The sequence below is a fragment of the Cyanistes caeruleus genome, chromosome 3 (genome assembly GCF_971803275.1).
Source record: "Cyanistes caeruleus chromosome 3, bCyaCae1.hap1.1, whole genome shotgun sequence".
Lineage (NCBI taxonomy): Eukaryota > Metazoa > Chordata > Aves > Passeriformes > Paridae > Cyanistes > Cyanistes caeruleus.
The window spans coordinates 91,960,491-91,979,099 of record NC_141703.1 but is presented as its reverse complement, the minus strand read 5'-3'; the positions used below and the strand labels follow the sequence as shown (position 1 = coordinate 91,979,099).

Below are 18,609 nucleotides of genomic sequence, written 5' to 3'. Positions count from 1 at the left end.
TGTCTAATTATATGGCAAGAATAACACAGAGTAGATAGAAAGGCTTGCTGCATTTGCAAGTGCACAAAAATGATAAACTACTTTTAGAAGTTGCTACACATATCCCATGATGCTACAACATGCTACAGGTTTACAGCTGTGGTCTTAATATTTCCTCAAATGAGCTTTTGTAAGGCAGAAGCACACAGAAATCTAGCAACAGATTTGTCCTTCAAGAGGCAAAAAAAATATATGAACCCAAAACAAAACTAAAAACCCAAGTCACTATCTTCAAACACATAAGGTTATCATGACCATAATGAAACAAAATGAATTTGAGTGTATATTGGTAAATGGCTCTAAACTTCATAAAGACTCTAACAACCTCTCCCAAGTTGCTGGCTTTGAATCACTACTGGTTTAAGTAGAATAACACAGTGATGAATCAGCTATGCTATAATTTTCACTCCATTTTTTGCTATGCTAGTACATTGTTACTTCATTACTATTGAACCACTATATTTTCTCTGTGCTTTGCAACCAACATTCTGTTAACCCATGGTGAGCCTGTGGCCAGTGTAGAAGAGCTGATGTTGAGTTTTGTGGCAGTAGCACCCCAGGTCTTATTTGAAGATGAAAGCAGACATAGCACACTGTAGTATTTACAGGTCCATTTTCAGGTCCTTATTTCAGGGTGAAGACGACTTTCAGATGGGAGAAAACAGAACGGTACCAATTAATGCCAGCTTCAATTAGGAGAAAGAAAATGTAACACAGCATGAAATTGATATGGGAGAAAAGGATCTAGAGAGAAATGAGTCCACAGAGAAGGTACTGTGAAGTGCAATGGGGACATCTTTCCCTATTACTGATTGCAGCATACATTGACAGTGGGTGCTAGACCCTGTTTCAAATACATCTTGGTCACTTAGGCTTCTTTTCTCCCTTTTGGTAATAGAAAAATATTTTGGCTCTTGCTGGAGTCAGGCTACTGAATGCAACAGATCTTTTGTCTGGTTCCGTATCACATTAATGAGCAAAGGTGCGACTGAGAGCAGCCACAGTTCAATCAGCAGCTCTAATCTGTGAATACACACGGAATGCTTATGACCCTGCTGGGTATCAATAAAGCTAAATGGCATTGATGTCAGGAGCAGACACAGGTGTGGGAACAACTTTGGTTAGGAACACAGGATGTGAAGAAAACCAACCAAGAAAACAGCAAGACTTTGCAGATGTAAGCAGAATACCCAAGGCATTTTGTTCACAGGTTCCAATTCTGCAAGAACAGTGCTGGGATCAGGCTCTGTGAGGCACAGTCCATAAGGTATGGAAAATTCATCCCTTTCTCACCTCTTGAGTAACTTCAAATTCAAATCCCCTGACTTTGCCCAGAATTTCCCATGGTGTTCGTCTTGACTCCGCACTTTTGAGCCAGGACTAGTTACACTCCTGTTTATTCAAAAGTGATAATGAAAAGCTTCCCTAAATCCCAAAGGATACATAATTGCCTATCTAACATGCTAACAGGTAGCATCTGTTTGTCCCATGGTAGGAAGAAAATCCAGAGCTTAATAGAACCTCTTCCAGATTGAGTCTGTCACAGACTGGTATCTTCTTTTTCCAGAGTCTGGGAAAAGGCATCAGGAGATTCCTGTTGAAATGGACTTAAGGATCTTTAAAAGACACGCAAGGGCAGAAAATTTAGAAGTCCAGTACCACTAATGGAGTAGTCTTTGCCTCATGTTTTGTAGCAGAGAGATTAAGAGGGCACACACGTTCCATAGTAAAGGAACATTTCATGGTTGAAAGGTTAATTCTTGATTTGATTTATTTCAGAAGTATTGGAGATTTGATGGAGGAGGGTGACGGGTTGGAGGATTAAGAGGACTCTGATCGAGGAAGAGAATGATTACTGAGATAGGCACTCGTGTGCAGGGAGAATTGCATGATTCCTTCCAAAAATATATCTATTTGATTTTCTTGTAATGCTTTTCTGTTGCTGGCTCCAACCAGTAATCCTCACACTCCTAATACATGCAGCTTGGGGTTGTGTTGCCCCCTTTCCCCTGCACCCTTCCTGGGCTTCAAGTCAGCTAAAGGCTGTGTAGATGGATTTGCTGTGGAGAGATGATAAAGAGGGGGCGGGGGAAAGGAGGAGGGAATTTAAGAGTGAGGGGGAGCAGTTGAAACCAAAATCCAGAAGCTGAATCCCTCGTGCTGAATGTTAACTTACAGAAAAGTAACCCAACAACCTTGAAATAGAGCAAAGCCCAATTTAAATTCATTACATTTAAATTAAATTTAAAGCCCATGTAAATGATTGACTTAGTTAAGAATATGTCATGTGGAAGAGAAGAAGTGCAGCAGCGACATGCCAGGCAGCTTTGGCTAATTTTACAATTCATAGCAAAATCTTTATACTCTGATTGCAATTAAAAAAAATACGCATATAACTTATTAGCATCAATATTAGAGCCAGAATTTATACTTCTTCCCAAGAATTCATTGAATGTTCTGAAAACTTCAAACACTTCATTTATTGAAATGGGTCTACTTTGCTGGATTGGGACAGACAGGGACCTCCATAGCAAGTACAGAAGAGAAAAAGAAAAGAAAAAAGAACATAGAAAGAGTAAATGCAATTATTCCTAAGTGAAATTTTGTTTCTCTCTCAGGACACAGGCTCTGAAGCGGGTAAAAATGCTTCAGGATCCTTAACTACCATGACCTTAATTCCAATGCAAAAGAACATTTCACTTTTATTCAACTGAGAGAAGAGTTACTGCATTTTTGAACCTTTTTTTTACATACTTAATCTACTGACAGTTACCACCGACACCAGTGGGCACCAGGTCACAGTCTGAAGGATTATGTCATTGGAGCTTTATGGAACTACATGATTTGTAAGAATATTAATGATAACATTAAGAAATTAATTCAAAATAGGCTCTGTGAGTATCTATGCCCTCTCTGCTACATCACACAATGATTTTATTGGGTTGGTTTTGGTCTACTGCATGAAAATTGCTTTTGTTTATTTTCTATGAGAAAAATGGCCCTGTATACACATTTATATTTTTTGTTATATTCCAGCATGCTTTCTAAGACTTAGAAATACCAAAATTATGACACTGTGGAACAGATCTTTTAATCTGTTCCTATGTGGTCAGAATAGGATGATTAAGAGGAGACTGAGTAGTCTTAAAGTAAGACTATTCAGGTCACATAACTCTCTCTGATAGTTTTCACTTCAAAGGTAGGTAACTTTTATTTTCCTGCATGAAGTGCAGATGAGCACCATGGCTGAGTGAGGCATCCTACAGTTAGTTTGACCCCAATTTGATGAATAAGAATTTGCCCCAGTGAAGTGCCTCAAAGACATACTCTACCATAAAATTGAGTGCAGCCAGGGATGAGAAAATATAGGTGTTTGGAGGGAAATGGTTAATACTTATACAGAAAGCAACTGTTTCTGCTGGGACTTATACATTATCTTTTTTCAGCAGCCCCTCCAGAAGTGTTATTACCTGTGTATGGCTTTTTTGCTTTTCTTGCCATCGTTTTTTCCAAGATGAACAGAAACTGAGTATATCTTGTAAATAGAACAGAGTAAAAAAGAACTGTACATGCTTCCCTCTAAATGCCATAAGAAGAGACATGCTTTATAAATACAATTGTTTTGCTTCATTTAATCTTCTTATTGGTGCTGGTTCCAAGCAAGTAGGACTTCAAGAGTTGGTCAATTTAATGCAAGAGGAATGAATGATGCAGAAGCTCATGAGCTCTGTTTCTAATTTAGGCTGTGCTGCTGGAAATCAGGAGTAACACAGCTGAAAGCAAAGGACAAGCCCTTGCATGAAAACAGCACAAATTCAGAAAGGGCCTCTCTAATTCCTGGTGTTAGTCCCTCCACAAGAAGCCAATCTGCCCCTGAGGCAAATGCTCCCAAGCAGTATTAAATAAACAAGAAGAGAAAAATAATTTACGTAGAAACCATGTGCCTTTTTCCAGGAATACAAAGGCTTATTTTCCTTTCTTTTTTCTTTTTCTCTTTTTTTTTCCATATAGCATGTAGTGAATCTGCTGCCATAGGAGGCTGCAGGGGCAGATTGTATTAGCAGGTCTAACAACAGGACAAATGCACGGACAACAAGGTCACAAAGAGATATGAAAGCAAATAGGAAGAAATGCATCTCCTAATGTCCCCAGTCCAATGACTGTCTGTACTGGAGGATACAAGGGAAACTGCAGAAATTGTCCAGATTCTTTTCTGAAAAAGAATCTTTTTTTTTTTTTTTTTCACAGACTGCAGAAAAGGTACTGGCCTAGCCTACTGTTCTCACCCTTGAGGGAATTGCTTGTACTCCTCAAAAGCAGAGCTGCATCAGGCTGCTACAGGACAAGAGCCTAAGTCAGGGGCAGCAATCCTTCCTCACCCAGTGAGTGGCATTTGAAAGTCCTAGCAGCACAACCATGCAAACTCTGTCTTTGGAAGTCGGTGGATGAAGGGGCTTGAGGAAGAGGTAATACATGGGAAACTGTCTCCCCTGAATCTTGATAGCTACAGCACAGGGTGAGGCTGCAGATGCAGCTCTTTTCCAGTGTGACCCAACAATGACATAGCATCCAATGCTGAGTTGTTTCCTCCTGCAAACAGGAATCTGGATTATCCACCAGCAGCACTCTGTTTCTGCTTTAGTAATGCAGCCCTGGTCTAAATGTTTCACTTGAAGCACACCCAAGCAGTTGTCTGTTCATTAAGAGCAGATTCAGGCAAGCAAAGAGCACAGATCTCTTTCCCTCACTCCCTATGTCTCTACCTTGAAGGGGTTTCTCCCATAAAGGCTCATGGCTGAGGTGCAGCACTGAGCCTCTTTAAAAGGTGGCAGTGTCCTACCGCTTGAAGAATTGCTCTCAAAAGTAATCAAGCGTCTCACAGAAAGGGGTCTTGAAAGCTAGGCACACCAATTTAAAGATTTAGCTAGAAGATTTTGACAAAGCTCCTTTAAATGGAGCAGATATTTGTCTCAGTGAATGGAAAAATACAGTACGAATTAAGTCTGCAGAACGAGAACATTGGAGGAAGCGACCTGCATTGACTGGTAGCCAATACTGCACCCCTCATGATGTGTAACTAATAACAGCACACTAGACATTTGGCTTGCACATTAAATATTAATAACATTTTTCTTCTGACTCATCATTAAGCCAGAACCTTGCTGCACAGAGCAAACTGATTTACAGACCGTCCGTGGCAGGCTCCAGTGCTGCCCATGGTGCTCACTAAACACCTGCTATCCTGAGGTTTGGTGAGGGACCAGCAGCCAAGCTAGGTCAGAAATGGGAGGCTTTGAAGTACAGGAGAACAACAATCCAGGCAGACAGACAGACAGACAGACAACCCACTCTTCTGACTGCATCCCTGCCCACAGATTACAGCATGTGAAACAAATCTCTGCAAGGAGCTCAAGTCTGACTGCTTGGCTCTGAGGATGCTGCAGGTGCAGATGGTGTGCAGTGTTCCCCTGCCCATTTGCTTCCAACATAAATCTGATGGCACCTCTAACCTTTTGGGGAAGCCTTCCACAAGCAAGAGAACACTCTCAGACCTCAACTATGGTACTATTTTCATAGTGAGGAAGAGCACCTATTACTCTCTCAAAAAAATGCTTGTTTCAGCCTTGTTTATGCTAAAAGGGAGTCTGCTCCTTTATACCTCTTCTCTTCACAGACAAAGTGGTTTCTACTTCAGAAGCTTACACTGTCTGCAGCTAGAAAGAACTGTTTGCCTGATCTATGGAAAGCATTTTGCAGGGAGATTTAGACAAGTCATTTCTGAAATAGGGGACTCAGCAAACTATAGGTGATGTAACAAAAATTGGAAAATGCTTTCAGTGATTCTTAGCAACACCCTATCAAAAAAGCAGATTGTCTTAGAAGCTTCAGATGTAGTTTCTTTGAAAGAACCTGGTGAATTCAAGCAGTATGGAATCCATTTTGAAAAGGTGAAAAGAAAACTTGAGAAGTGAGTCAATGATGAATTAGAAACATCAGAAGAGGGTCAGATTTTTCAAGAAGGTGCCAGACATCTCCCAAAGAACTGTGCTTTCATTTAAAAGACTAAATAAAAAAGTATTAATTCTCTAATCCTTTTTTCCCTATGAAGTTTTCAAAATGTAGGTAGCTCACTAGAGTTTTTTTACACACAGTGTTTTTTTTTAGAGAAAAATATGTTGGCCTTTGGATGCAGGGGTTAAAGGGGGAGAGAGAAATGTTTAAGAATGCTAGACAAACCCTTCTCACTTCCCCCATTATAGTCTGGAGTACTATTCTTTCATTTCCTGGTTTGCAGGGATTCTGTATCAGCCACCAATATTTCTCAGAGGATACTGTGACAGTGCAGGATTCAAAAGGCCAGAGGCCTATTCACCTCCTTGAATGATCTTTGACAAATGACTTGAGAACTACTTGTGCCCAAATTTCTGAGTCTGTAAAACAGAAAGAACAAACTACACAGGCCTCCTTCCTCATCTCTCTGAGGTCTCTATAGAGTGCCATAGGGTGACACAAGGACATGCTTGAGTCCACCTAAATGAGTTTGTAGGTGTTAAGTGTACGTCTTCACAGGCACTCAGACATAAACATTTATGATTGATCCCATTACAGCTATCCTTTCTTTCTCCAAATCACAAATAACTGCACACCTGCACATCCTCCATCATTTTCTACAGCCCACATTTCCTTCCAAACTTAGCACTCTGTTCTGCTGCACAGAGCAGCTGCATCACTGATAAAAACTTCCAGTGTTCCTCCCTCACCTCTTTTTATCTGTAAAAGGCTCATTAATACCTTCCACATAAAGGCCCCTACCTACAATAATATTGCTGTTCTGCTCAGAAAAGGTTGATGTTTACAGGGGAGTGGTGCCATATTGTCAAAGGTTTATTACTCTTAAGAAATCTGCTCCAGAGAATTAGAAAGGTATAGACAACTAGCACCTCTTAAAGTAAGTGAATAAAATGCATGTTGTGATTCATCATCTTTGCTCTTTTTTGTTCATATTGTTATTATCATCTCTGTTTGCTAATTTGCAGGGTGTCACTGTCACACAAGAATTTGCCAGATTTTCTTGCATTTATCTTGTGTGTTGGCCTTTATTGCTCAGTTGTTTTGAGGCACAACAATGAGACAGCTCTCTATAAACTGGTACTTTTTAAATTGCTTTCTTCTCAGAAGCAGGGGGTAGGTCCTGTACCTGTTGGCACAATTGCTGAATCAAAGCCTGCCAGCTACAGAGCTGTCTCCAAAACTCTCATCCCCTATCGAAGCATCACGTGTTCATGTAAAAGCACTGCCAAGGTTTGGATCATTACCCAGAAACAATTGTCAATAAAATAGCATTAGAAACAAATCAAAGAACCAATAAAAGATATTCGTTTCCAGATGAGTTCTGTGTGCCAATTAAAATCTTTCAAGGTCTATGTAAGAAGAGATCATTTGACCATCCAAAGAACATAAAGAAGAAAACCAGGACAGAGGGAAAAAAAGAGAAAAGGCAGCATCAAGGGAAAACTGATCTCTGCATGGGATTGCTGTTCACAGGAACCAATTTGTGTTGATGAGTTGGACATTTAAGAGCTGATAGCGTGTTGTGCTGTCTAATATGACATCGGTGGCTATGGGATTTCTCCAGCAACAACTTTATTCACTAAGATCCAAGTACCAGATAATGAACTGCACAGATAGGTAACATTTCTCTGTGTCAGCGTTAGAGGCAGCAGGTTGTCAGCTGAGTTTTCTCTGTCCCAAGGCTGAGGGCTGGGAGGGAACCGAGTTGTTTGGTTCTTTCAGGAACCTTCTACGCACTATATATTCTTCTGGCAGATGCTGGGACTCACAGAGCATCCAAGCCCTCATGGGCATTTCCTCTGAGATACCTTGGCCTGTTAAAGGCATGATGAGTGATGTGCTAGGAGTCCCTGCTCCCCAGGAAGCTACTGGAGCATCTCCTTACCTCCCCTGTGCAGTGCAGGGGAGTGCCCACACCTTGCACTGCCCCCGTGTGACCTCTCTGCACTGTCCCAGTATAAAGGTGCTAGGTATGGAGCTGCTTCTTGTGACACATGGGCTGCCTCACAGCTGCTTACTCTAAGCACACCCAAAAAACTGCCCAAAAAATCACATCAGGGACATGAAGGTGCAATATCTTCCAGATAATTTTTTTATTTTTTTTTTCTGATTACTCTCCTGCCCCCTCATCACGATTTTCTTGGGTTTTGTTTATTTCACAGAGTTTGCTTACCTCTAATGGCTAAGCCAGAAGGGAAAAAACACATAATCTTGCTAAATCATTTTAATCTATCTGCTTCCTACTCTTATGGTGTACAGCTAGCATTTCAGACTGCAAAAAAGGCTGAGAAAGTATAACCAATAATGCCAGTTTCAGGAGAAGAAAGCTCCAAGAAATAAAAACGCAAACCCCAGCAAATCAGGATGAAATAATTGAGCCATCTAATTGCCTGCACTGAATAAACTGTGAAGCAGGACCGGTGGTGATAATTTCTAAAAGATTCAGTTTTAAAATATTAGTAATACTGATTAGGGATTAACACTAAGACTGTAGGTGACTAATCTTGACTGTGCCTTTTTTAACAACAGCGTTGCTACCCCCATCATAAAGGAAATTAGCAGTGATAATTAGATCAAATCCTTTATGTCAGTAATCCCACTTGAAGATATTTCAGAAGGTTGGAGGTTTAAGGCAATTTCCTGTGTGTGTCCGAGACTCATTAATTAATATTGATACTTAATGTATTCCAGGCTTACATTTATTTCTTGGTTTTACTCAGAGCTGTGGCCAACTAACTCATTTGAGATAATAATTTAGTCACATTAGAAAATAACTGTCCATTCAGCATCAAAAATTATCAACCAACAAATCAGAGAGCTATAAAATTGTCTTACATATCAAAGAATTTGGTTTCTCTGTATCTAAGAAATTTATGTTGTCTTTTTTTCCTTCCCCTGGAATTACCCTTAAAACCCTGCATTTAAAATTAAATTAATCTCATGTTGTGACAATATTTCCCCCAGTGACTGATAGTGCTTATGTCATTAAGACTTCTTTACTAAAGATCAATCTCTACATTCCTGAAAGTAAGCATAGTGTCGTTACTTTATTTTTAATAATTTTAAACACCTTTATATAGAGAAGGGAAAAGGGAAAAAGGGAGGGAGGGAGAAAATATTTCAGATTCACAACATCCACACCGCCCCTAAAGCAAATAAAAGCGTAAGATTAAAAGTATATGAATTAAAAACTTTACAGCTGTTGAAGTCAGTTGTATGATTCTGAGGGCACAAACAACTATTCTGCCATGGCCCCTTCAATTATTTTTCCTAGTGGTTGAAGATCCATGAACAGTCTCTCCCCTTAGCTCCTTATTCCTGAGCACCTCAGTAAGGCTAGACTAAGCCACAAAAATTAAAGAAAATACATTAGTGCTTGGTTAAGTAGCAGTTTGCCTATCTCAAATCTCCTGCCAAGGTGCTGTACAAACTCAGATGAGGAAAATAGTTCAAGGTTCTTGGAAAGAAATCATACCGCAAAAATGACCTTTGAGATCTGTGCTTTGCTGATCATTCACCAGACTGACAAAAGCAGGAATGGCCACTTACCTGAAAATAAAAAGAGAAAGAAATATCCATGATTATTCATGTTTTAAAGGAAATTACACCTTCTACAAAACGAGGAACAATAAAATAATTGTGGTGCACTGGCAGACTGCGTGTGGGAAGCTCAGGGCTGCAAAGGCAGGGAATCAGCCTGAACATACAATGGAAGAACTGTTGGATAAAGCCAAGGCTGAAATATGGAAGGATAAGATTGGAAACCAGTAGCAAAATATGAGAGAAGTCACATTCTCTGAGGTTTCCTTCCAATTTTCTGCTTTTCACCCATTTCTGCTATGAAAATTTTCTTCGAATGTATAGGTTGAATTCTGCAGACTGAAGGATTTCATCTCTGCAATACATGTTATATCCAGTGAAATAATTTATGAATCTTTCTATGACATTCTTCTCCTGCCCCCTCTCCATCAAGAAAATCAAACAGAAAAGTCAGAGGAACCTGCAAACAAATTCCTTTCTGTGCAACTTCTGTACAGTCCTATTAGCAGCAGCACAGCAGGCCATTGATTGGGGAGGGAAAAAAGACTTTGTTTATGGCAATGGATTTTAATCCTCCTGGTGATAGTTTATTTCATTGGAATTTTTGCAGAGTTGGCTATTACACTGATGGAAACCCTCAGAATGGACTTATTTTAGAAGGGGTGGGGTGAAAACAAGTGGCAGTGCTTATTTTTGAAAAATATTGTTATTAAATAATTTGAAACACATTGATAAAATGTGTCTGAGAGTTATGCTGCAGTAATTTATAATACAAATTAAATTTCTATTGACAAATGGCAATTTAATCCAGTGACTAACTTCAACAATGTGAATTCTTCTGCTGATTCTATTTCTTTTCTTTTTCCTTTCTTTTCTTTTTTTTTTTTTTTTTTTTTTTAAGACACAATGTATAGCACATGAAGCAGGATACATGCTGGGATAGCCAGATGCTGTGCTGTTGCTGGCCTCAGACTTATTTTTTGCCTAATCGTCCCAATGAAAACACAACTGGGAGTAACCTAACCAACTCCCTTATCATCTTTAAGTATGGATCAACCCTGGGAAGTATCCACGGGGAAGCCATTCTGCATAAATCCTTGGTTTCAAGTTAAGTAATGTCTTTTGCATACCTGAAGTCACCCTGTCTACTCCCATCCCAAGAAAATCCCCACAGGGGACAAAACCCAACACAAATCCTCAACTCTCTTGAAATTAATTCACCTAGATGATTTAAAATAGAAACGAGATCACGATCTTGTCCTTGACATATCCTTAAGGAACAAACAAAGGACTGAGGGATCGAGCCACCCACTGTGCTGTCTGTCCTTTTGCAAACACGTCCTGAAACAGATGTACCCATTGACTTAGAGATGCCGAGCCCTCGGCAGTAACACTGCAGAGCTCCCAGCTGTAATGGGATACTGCAAAATCAGATCATCCTACATTTAAACTGATTTCTATCACTGATACTCTTTGTAGTACAGAAGTAGCATTAAGTGCAATAACATGCTGCTGCATGGTCACTTAATTCTAGAAGTAAATTCAATATTTGCTGGCATCCCCTATCCAAAGATACAAAGTGTACACATGTATTGGAGCTGTTAGTTCGAATTACCTCTGCAATGCCTCCTGGGGAAAACCCGAACAGCTTAGGCATCTGTATGGGAAGAAAGGCTTGTCATTCTCACCCTGTACAAAACTGTTTACAGATTGTTCTGTCTCTTGATTTGTACTGCCATTATGGCCCAGTTGCTGCCTTGGGCTCTCGTGGGTTTTTCTACAAAAAATAAGAGGGGCCTATCCCCATTGCTTGCAATATTTTCAAAGAAGGAGCTGTTGTAGAACAATGGAAGCAAACAAACTGTCCTTGTGACACCACTTGCATGTAGTTAGAAGGAGGTAAGGAACAATGCCAAGGTTCTTCTGATATGTCCAGTGGAAAAAAGTTTCTAAGGAAAGCTGTCTCCCAAGTGCACAATCCAGAGCCCCATTAAGGACTCCTAAAGGAAAGTTCTTCCTCCAAGATATAATTTTATCAATTTATTTTGGAGCCTCCTTTTCTGGCTGAAGGAAGTATGAAGAAGAAAACATGAATACAAAAATACTGGAGACATATGAATTTGGTTTTAAACCTCTAAATGGGTTCAATCAAAGTTCAATGGATATCAACAGGATAAATGTTGATAGAGATTGTCTGACAGTCGTTATCTTAAAAAGCAGACCTGAGCAACAGAATATCTGGGAGTTAAGAGGTTAAGTCTGTTAAGAGGTTTCAAGAGATGAAAGCTATTGTTCTCTATCACACAGGATGGTAAACTGGCAAAGCTTTAGTGCTGTAAATGGGCACAGTAGGGCCATGACAAAATCTACTTTCTGACTCAAAGTAAGAGCACAAACTTTGGTTGCATTTGTTGTGAGAAGGATCCCCCTCAATTTCTCCTAAGGAAGCTGTTCCACTTCAGTTAAACAAATATTACTTGCCCAGAGCAAGATTGAGTGTAACTCTATCGTAATTAAGGCTTCCAGTTCTGGTTTCGGGAAAATGAGCAGGATTTTACATCTTCAGTTATTCTCCCCACTCCTGTAATGAAAGTTTCCCTAATTCAATTCAAGCTTGCAAACATCTGCAGGGTAGGTGACACGAATAACATTGCATTTTGCAGCAGATACGCGTCTTGTCAAAAATACTTCCTCCAGCTCTTGTTCCAACACCATCTGTGGGAGAAACTTGACTGAGTTCACTGTGCCTCTACAGAAATAGCAGTGGCTGAGTGTGATGGTGCCTAGAGAGACAGTGACACAGACTGCACCCCAACACCCCTTCTGCTGGGGCCAGGCTCTCCCTGAGGTTTTCTCTCCACAAGCTGACCTATCCTTTCCCTTGCTTAGCTGGAGAATCTTGATGAGAAGAGAGCCCGCGGTGGGATGGCTGCAAATGTAATGCAATCAGAAGATAATGACTTCAGAAGGAGAGGGGAGGGAGGGGATAATCAGCAGAGGCAGATGAACTCCCAAGATATAAAAAAAAGACTCTGTTTTCATGCAGATGTCCCTAGTAATGAAGAATGAGAGAAGAGGAATACAGAAAAAGAGGTGAAATGGAAGCTGATTTGTTTCTAAATAGCACTATTTCAGAGTCTTCTATGGGGTGTAAGTTGCTTCTTAAACTAAGAGTGTCTGAAAATACCCTAGACAAATTCAGACCTCTTAGCCATCTCTCTCTCTCTCTCTCTCTCTCTATTATACTCATATCCATACCACAATTTAGAGTTAGCTTGGTGGGAATTGGGGACAGGAATATAAAATATTCAGGGAACATCCCTGTCTCCCTTCAGGCTCAGGTTGAGCGAGGTGTCTATGAAAATATTATGCAAATGTGACAGTGTTTTCTTTGGGCAAGCCATTTAACTGGAGCTTTCAACACCTCAGAAGCCTGGAGACAAAGGGTGTGGGTAATGATAAATGCAATTTATTTACAATGAGCATAAAAGAGAAGGTGTAGGCAGCTGCTCCTACAGGTGATCTCTCCCCTGCTCACCCTACACACTCAATCACAGACTTCAGCCTTTCCCTCATGATGCCTATATGTTTCCTGGCATGAGTGGTTTCCAGGGATCATTCTACTCAGAGAATGGTCTCTCCCAGTTCAGATTCTGCATTTTGTATTCACGTGTGTGACTTCCACAGGCAAGGAGCTTTAACTTCAAAATCCAAAACAGGAAATGACCTGACCTTGGCAAGCTGCACACAAATTCTGACCCAAGGTACAGATCTGGAAGAACCTAAGAAGATTTTCAACCTCTTTGATGAGAAACTAAGTATGCATGCAGTAATATATTACTCTTCTACAAATCCTCTCTCACCTAATTGTTATCAATACTTAATGGCAACAGCTCTAAACAGTACACCTGCACTGCTGGATGTGCAGCTACCGAATCTAATAACAGACTGCTGGGTACCACAGGGGGCTGCTGTGTAGAAAAAACCACAAAGCCAGAAAGTCTGAGTGACTGACTGACTGAAAGTCTTCCAGTGCACACTGCTAGAGCCCATGTTGTGGTTGATAAAATCAGAAGCCTTGACTTCTCAGGTGGTTCTTTACCTCTCCTTTCGTCCTTCCATATACGTGAGTGTAGGTGTTAGCACCAGCATCCTGAACAATTCCACCGCGCCTCCGTATGCTCTGGCTCTTTTCATTCCCTCAGCAGATGAAGTAGCTAAGCTATTCTCCTTTTCCTGCACTAAATGCCTGCTCTGTTACAGAGTTCTGGCACACTTGCATCAGCAAATTAAGCTGGGATGGCTGAGGGCATTATGGCCTGCAGCTCTCCATCAAACCTCTCTCCCAGAGATTGCAGATCCCACATAAGGGACAACCAAACAGCTCCTGGGTCAGCTGCTGCACTTTACAGCTCACTCGATTAGCATGAATCAAATTGATGTCAGCTAACTTTACCAGGCTGGCTGTAAAACTGTTCTAGGGAAGGGGCTGCTTCATGAGCCATACAGCTGTCCCTGCTGTGGGGTGGCAACATCTGGCAGAAGCTCGATGCTGAAACCACTTGCCCCCCACAAACTTCATTAGTTGCTGAGCAAATGAAAAAAAAAAAAAAAAATCACAGCCTGTTACATCCCAGAAATAGCTGCTGTATGGGAAGAATAGCAGGTGAGGTGACCTCTATACAAACAGGTTTCCAGAGGATGATCAGACTTAGGAAAGGTTTAATAAAGTAAATTATTCTTTATTATTATTACCTCTGAGATCAAATACTCCCTTAAAAAAAATTACTCTATTTAATTTGTTCTAAGTAAAACCATTGCTTATAAGTACGACAGTGGCATTAGTAACTATGCAACGATTTTAATCCAAGGCACTATTAAAAATGGCTTCAAGTTTGAAGTAGGTCTAATAAATAGTTAATAAATCACTTGGCCTCAAAAAATATTTAAAATTATAGTTTATTGAAAACCTCCCATTGCTTTTTATTAATGCCACATAAAGTAGTTATGTAATTAGAAATTAACTCACAAGGTGACAGAATTTAATCGACCATGATGCACAGGATTCATATGGCACTTAGCATCCCCAAAAGATCCCAAAATACTGTCTCAAAAAAATGTACCAGGATTCAAGTGTTGCTACATTCAGCCCAGGACTTTAACCAGCTCTGGGCTGGAAGCAGTTAAGCACTTATTACAGTACATCAGCACTCTTCAGGAATTTAAGAAGGAGCCTGAAGAACACAGTGCTCGACTCAAGGAGGGAGGTAAAATAATATCATTCTTCAGAAATACGGTTGGGACACAGGGGTTCATATTGTTTCATTCACAATAAATGATGATGGCACTTTTCCAAGGCTGAAGAGTATCATTACTTGCAGCCTGGGCCGTGCCAGTGATGTGACCTCTCCTCACAACACAGCCCATCCCAGGGCAGGGTTTCTGCCTGTGGATTTCTTTGTGCAATTCCTTATGGCAGTGTGGGGTTCCTTGAAAAAGACATGTTTGACTGACTACACTCAATCTCATCTAGTTTACAGAGACTGATTAAATTAGAATCAGCAATAATGAAATTAGAAGTAAGACAGTTATGACTCCCATGGAAGGTTCACTTCCATCCTGTTACTGTACAGGAAAACTGCTAGCATGAAAAAAATAATTCTGTGGGCTTTGAAGCCCTTTTACCTTGTGGTGCTTGAAGTGTGAATATTGTAGTTTATTAAGTCTATTTGATAAGTAAATTAAAAATCTCTACTTTGGCATCATCTTACAGAGGAAAAAGACACACAAAAATCAGTAAGTTTGGGACAGAACAGGCAAAAGAACCTCATCCTCATTTTAACATGTAACTCATCTATCACACTTGGAAATAAGGAAATTTAGTGTGGATTAAAAATCTTCCTTGGGACAGAGCTCATCTTTAAAAGGGAACAAAAAAGCCAGATCACTGAACTCTACCCTGGACAAGTGTTGCCCACAGTGAAGAAACTGGTGTTAAGATTTGGCTGGAAGTATCTGCATCACTAAAGGGCAGAGTCAGAAAGTGGTCTCTAGTGGATGCTACTAAAAAGAACTCACCCTACACACTCAGTGCTGCAAATGATGTCCCTGCCTGTGTTTGAAGGACCACAGGTCATGCCTAAACCACACCTGTAAGAAAGTGGGAAGAAGGCTGCAATGGCTGGACCAAAAAAAATAGAAATTCAAGTATTTAGCCCTGAGATGAGCAACAGACTAAACAGATTTGCAGATGCAAATTATTCCATGATACTTTGGATTTTTTTTAAAAAAAAAATTCCATCCCTTTTTAAAGTCACTTTAGAAGAAAGAAACAAATATATGTCCTCAAATGTTCCTGCTTACAAACTGGAACCAGATTCTGCAAGCTAGAATTGGTCCAGTTTGAAATGTATTTGCCTGTGGTTTCCCTCAGAAGTTTCAAACGCAGTGTTTAAATGCAAGGGCCTCCCAGTGAGGTGTATATTGGAAAAGCTTGAGCAGTTTGGATGCAACTCAAGAGTCACCTGCCATGTTTGTTTCCTCACTTGCCTGAATAAATCTTTAACTCCTCAAAGCAAATCTTGAGTGCAGGTATTGCCAAATGTGAATTCAAAATTTGTTGCCAGTGAGCTTTACCTGAATGCTACTCTTTCTACAAACCTTCCTCATCATAAATGTGCTCACTGGAATAATCATGGGATATGGATGCCAAGAGAGTGTCAATGCAATCAAGACAAATTGGTGAAGGAACTGAGAAAGCTACTTGACAGCACTTATCCAGCTTGGATAGACTACTTAAACATTCCCCCTGCTTTCCTGCACCACAGGAGGTCCCTTGGCACCAGAGTGCTTGTGCTCTGCCTCACACAGCACCGTGCCCCCCACGCCTCCACCGCCGACCGCGTGAGGCTCGGCTACCTGAACTAAAACATCTGCTGGCTGGCTGCAGCTGGAGGCTTTTATCACAGCTGCACACCAGCCACGGCAGACGGATGTGGGACACGTTTATCCAAAATGTTACGTCTTTCCACCGTCATCTCAGCTGGGGAGTTCAGCTCCCCGATTCCACTCTGCAGTGACATCAACCACGGGACGTCAGGGCAGATCGAACACAGGAAGCCTTCAGGAAGAGTTGAAAATTTTAATAAGGGCATTATTATGAATCAGCTTGGGATTGATTAAACACTGTGTCATTTTGGGATAGCTCAGCCTCTGGGCCGCAGACTGTCAAAATGAGAAATACGGACTAAAACACCTAAAAATGGTTTGAAGCTGAAGCTGAATATAGTTATGAAAGAAACAGAATGATACAACAGCCAAGACCTGCAAGGGCTTCAAAGCAGACACCTAGGGCATTTTAAATCTTATAAAAGATGTCCTCAGGCACATGACAGATCTTTTACTGTACTTGTGAGCAAGCTAGGTTACAATGTTAAGTCCTTCTATTGAAATTCTATCTTCTGTCCATTTTCACCACCCTAGACACTTTCCCTATCTCTCTCAAACACTGTGATGTCACTGCTGACATTTTAGGATCTTAGCGGAACCCAGCATTTCCTTGCCTATTCTGACAGTAGCAGCTGCTAGTTATTTAGCAGCATAATTTTAAAATTATTTGGAAGAAGCTGACTGTTGCCAGTCTGGCAAGGCATAAAAGACCAATGGCTAAATAACTATCAAAATACTCAGGATGACTGTAGCCAAAGCTGCTGTGCAGAAAACCTACAACGCCGAGCCATCAGCATAAGAAAGTAGCCAAATAAGTCCACTATGGTTTGGCTCATGATTACTGTGGTCATCACACCTACAGCAACAAGACCTCCTGGTCGTTCCTTGAGATGAGCAGCAGAGGCAGAAGCCACACTCAGAATCTGCTGGCTAGCTTGTTTCAGTGCAATGCAGAGGTTTCAATAAATACAATTTATTTAACAGTGAGGTAAGTTGCAAGGTCTACTGTTAGGGCCAAAGAATTTCAAGTAGAGTTGGTGGAACATTTCAAACATTTCACTTCTTATCTGGTCAAAATGTGATTCTTAGTGGAAGGCAAAACACTTCAAGTCTCGGGAAGACTGTCTGAGGGGCGTCAGAGAGACCCAAATCAAGTACTTAACATTTTCATTCCAAAAGCAGAGCAGATATTTTAACACAATTATGGTTCATTAGAATTCTTGAAGAGTTTTGGGTGAAATCCAACATGGATCAAAAACAAAATTCAGAAACTCGGAAGTTGTTGTGATACAGAATTATCATTCTCCAGCCTGCCTGGGTTTTGCAAAGGCTGGGGAAGGGGAGGTGGGGGAGGGTAGTTGTTGCTTTTTAAGATCAACATTAGAAATGAAATGATGCCAGAGAAAGGAGATTCAAAATTTAAATGTGACAAAGTTCAGAGGTGTGTGGGCTCAAGTTTGTAGTCTGGGCTGTTAAAGCGATAACACACAGGCTTGAAGCCACTTCTAAAATTATCCCTATAAATCAGAATGTCTCCTTCAGAGAAAGGGTCCAAGTGTGATCTTTGCTGACAACAACTCTGAATCCAGCTACTTAGGGACCATCTCTATGGATTCCCAGATATGCTGATGAGCTGGCAGTTGACAATGTGTGTGTCAGGGATAACATTTTGTCATATGTATCAACGATGACATTTAATTTCTGCATGAAATTTCTGCATTTATTTTCTGGATGAAAACTGTCCAGTCCCCTAAAGAAATAAAATGCTTGTTAAAAGAAAGAGGCTGTTTGATCTTCCCTTTGTGGAATTTAAAGCCTCTGACTTGCAAATCTTGTTCAACTATCATCTTTGAACCACAGCACTAGCCTTCTGTTTGCACAGAGGCTTATGCTAAGTTGACAGATTCCAATGGCCCAAATAGGCTGCCTTCTCACTGAGGGCACTGTCTTAATGGTACAAGGAATGAGAATTAGATCTTTGAATTTCTAAATGGCTTCACATTTAGAAAG

The 18,609-nt window shown here is 40.6% G+C and overlaps 1 protein-coding gene and 1 long non-coding RNA gene across 4 annotated transcripts in view; both read right to left on the bottom strand.

Annotated features, from left to right (window-relative positions):
* Window positions 1-18,609, bottom strand: part of LSAMP (limbic system associated membrane protein) — a 977,049-nt gene that overhangs the window by 413,563 nt on the left and 544,877 nt on the right. The window lies entirely within an intron of this gene.
* LOC147654352 (uncharacterized) overlaps window positions 1-18,609 on the bottom strand; it is a 55,270-nt gene that overhangs the window by 22,895 nt on the left and 13,766 nt on the right. Inside the window, exon 3 of one of the 2 annotated variants that reach the window (XR_015284984.1) lies at window positions 9,587-9,660. The exons of the other annotated variant lie outside the window; for it this stretch is intronic. This is a non-coding gene — a long non-coding RNA (uncharacterized LOC147654352). Of the gene's footprint in view, window positions 1-9,586; window positions 9,661-18,609 lie in introns of those variants that run through there. 2 annotated transcript variants of the gene reach the window in all.